Source organism: Pseudophryne corroboree, chromosome 7 (genome assembly GCF_028390025.1).
Source record: "Pseudophryne corroboree isolate aPseCor3 chromosome 7, aPseCor3.hap2, whole genome shotgun sequence".
Lineage (NCBI taxonomy): Eukaryota > Metazoa > Chordata > Amphibia > Anura > Myobatrachidae > Pseudophryne > Pseudophryne corroboree.
The window spans coordinates 396,907,737-396,910,773 of NC_086450.1; the positions used below are offsets into that span (position 1 = coordinate 396,907,737).

At 40.7% G+C, this 3,037-nt stretch overlaps 1 pseudogene; it reads left to right on the forward strand.

Annotated features, from left to right (window-relative positions):
• The first annotated feature begins 220 nt into the window (after positions 1–220).
• Positions 221–339, forward strand: LOC134947253 (5S ribosomal RNA; annotated as a pseudogene).
• The last annotated feature ends 2,698 nt before the right edge of the window (positions 340–3,037 follow it).

The window sequence follows — 3,037 nt, forward strand, 5'->3', positions numbered from 1 at the left end:
CCCCTGTACCTAATCCCACAGACCACCTGTCTCTGTGTTTTTCTCACTTTTACTATCTTTCGGGACTCTCACCATTGATTCAGGGTTCTCCCTGTCTAACGATGGCAGCAGATCCCCTTCTTAGCTCTCCTCCCTAGGTCCCTTACTATCTCTCATCACCCAAATTTTTTTTTCGTGAACTCTCATCAGTGATTCTAGAGCACAAGGTTATCGGTTTCTTTTCTACTATCATACCACACTGGAAACGCCTGAACCCAACCGATCTTGGAAGCTAATCAGTGTTGGGCTGAGTCAGTACTCAAATAGGAGACTTTTGAGGAATACTCGGTGTAGTAGAAATTTTCGGGCATTCATGCTCCATGTCTAACGCTGACAGCAGATTCATCTTTCGTATCACACTCTTCTCTTTTCCTCTCCTCCTAGACAATTAGTAGGTCTAAATCTGATATACCAATTTTTGATAACTGCATTGAGAATTTTCCCTTTACTACCAATTGCAGCAATTGTAACTTTTGTACAGTTCATATCATATCTCTCTCCCGCAGGCAGACCTTGGAGTCAAATCAAAGGTGGATTTAATGTTGATTGTAGACTTGATTCTACCTAGATAGCTCACAACTATTATCCAATATATATTGGCACTATTGACATATTTTTTGTGTGTTTTTTCTCTTTATTATGTGTTCAACTACCTTATGTTTTATCTTATGACACGAATAAAAATGTAATGATTTTTTAACTATCTTATTTTCAATACTTTAAATCATTCAAGAGTGCACCCACAAAAGAGTCTTCTTTTCTCCTTTTTTGCTAGTGATTAGAACTAAGTGGTCTTAGTGGTCTTAGTGATCCCATACAACTAAGTGGTCTGGAGTGGTCTAGGCTAAGTGGTCTACAGCAATCGTAGGGCATATAGATAACTAGTATCTATAGGCTGTGCTATTTCATCGCATGTCCGTGTGTTCTGCACAGCACAACGTGATACCATTGTGTCATATGCGCTGTGGAAGAGCATACGCAGACGTGATTGTATAGACAAAGGGGTTTTTCTTTGATAACGTCGGAAAATCTCCCTGGTGGGCTTCACTGGAAAGGGTGAAGGATAGTTATCTAATTTCTCTGTTTTTCACCCTACAAACAATTCCAGTTAAAAGATACCGAAAAGGAATTTTTCGCTGCCTCTCTCAGGAAAATATTCCAACAAAACTTCCACCAAAAGAAATTACGGTGCTGTAAGGTCTGATAGGAGCCCTAAGTTGGGTACATCGCCTTCGCTATCAACAATGTATGGTAGTATAGGCCAACGTGGGCGAGAGTGGGTGGAAGCGCTCGGAGAACTTTCACTGTCGCCTTATATTGAGTATTTTGGTATTTGTGGGAATAGCCGAGAAGGCAAGACCCACAAATTATGGGAGCCAGTTGCTCAACTAAGGGACGTATGGTAGGCAGGGTTCAGGCAGAAGAATTGCGTCCGAAAGGGTCAGCAAGGTTTATCATGTGTGAAAAATATGGTTCACACACGGAAGTTTTTTTGCAAAGAATGGTTACGTATGACTGACAAAGATAGGGTACCATTCCCTAGGGTGGGCAGCTTTGAACCAGAGGTACTGCAGAACTTAAGGATAAGGATATGTCTGATAAAATCCCGAAAACAAAGGGTCAGACATACAAATTGTTTAAACCTGTGGCAGCAAGAGGGGTTGGTGAGTTTGATCCTAAGGTATTGCAGGTGGTATGTCTAACCAAAGTCATATAAGACAAGAATGGAAATATAAGAACTGTTTGAACTTGTAGCAACAATAAACAAGTAGGAAGAAAAAAGAGAATGCAAGTACACGGTCATATGTAGATGTGGAAGCAGTTACGGCCAGCATGCAAACTATAGGAAATTATAAAAATATCAAAAATATGACTGTAACCTATATATGTACTAATGAATGTTGAAGTTTTATTTAGGAGGAGAAGGTGACCTGATTGTTTTCAGCCATTTCTCATGCACCCAGAGGAGTATCCAACCGGTAAAAGAAGAGCAGTAGCCTGCGGGGGAAGTGGCTGAGACCAGTGGAACAGGTAAGTATGGTATCATTTGTGTACATATATAGTAAAACCCAAAAATAAAACAAAAAAATCAAGAAAGTAACGTCAGAAATGGAGAAAAACCTGTCCGCACATTAGTATTTGCCAGTAGGAAAGCAGACAGAGACAAGGTAACCCCCGGGTATTTCTTTCAGTTACCATATAAGAAGTATTCATTCCTAGTAATGCCCCTAGTCAAGATGAGCTCGGAAATGTTTGTTGGACCATGTACAGACCCTTAATACGGGATGAGAAGGATTGAAGGAATACTTCGCATGACCTAGAAGCTTGTTAAACTTTTTTTTTCTTTTTTTTTGTCTTTTGCAGTAATAGAAAACTCTCCATCTGGATAAGATCACTGATAAACACTAATTCGGCAAATATGAGGTGGCTGTCTCTGTGCTAATGGACGGGCTCAATAAGGCATTGAGGGTCAGGGTGCAGACTTCTTTGCCAAATTGGAAAGGGGTCACATTAGCTAATCTTAGAGAGTGTGCTATTGAACATCACAAGAATAGTGGAGAGGTTGAGGATGGTAAGTATACTAGCACATACAGGAAAGACCCATCAGTCCAAACCCCCAGATCCCTAATGGTCAATAATATGTTACACTTGTAGGAAGGAAGGGCATTTTGCCAGAGATTGTAGGTGTAGTAGAACACATAGTCAATATAGACCCCCTAGACAGAAAACACAAGCCACATTATTAAACACATAGACGGGACCAAGGGACATATAGTAAGGAATCACGAGCCATATAGAAAACACAGATTCGGGCAATAGGAGTAACAGGAACGGTGCAACAATACCCTTTGAGTAGACCTGCAGAGATTACGATAGGGCCCTTGCAAACCAAACATTCTTTTCTGCTGGCTGCATCGGCTCCGACTAATCTACTCGGCAGAGACTTATTGTGTAAAATGCGGTGTGTTATATATTGTACTCCTGAGGGTGTTTTCTT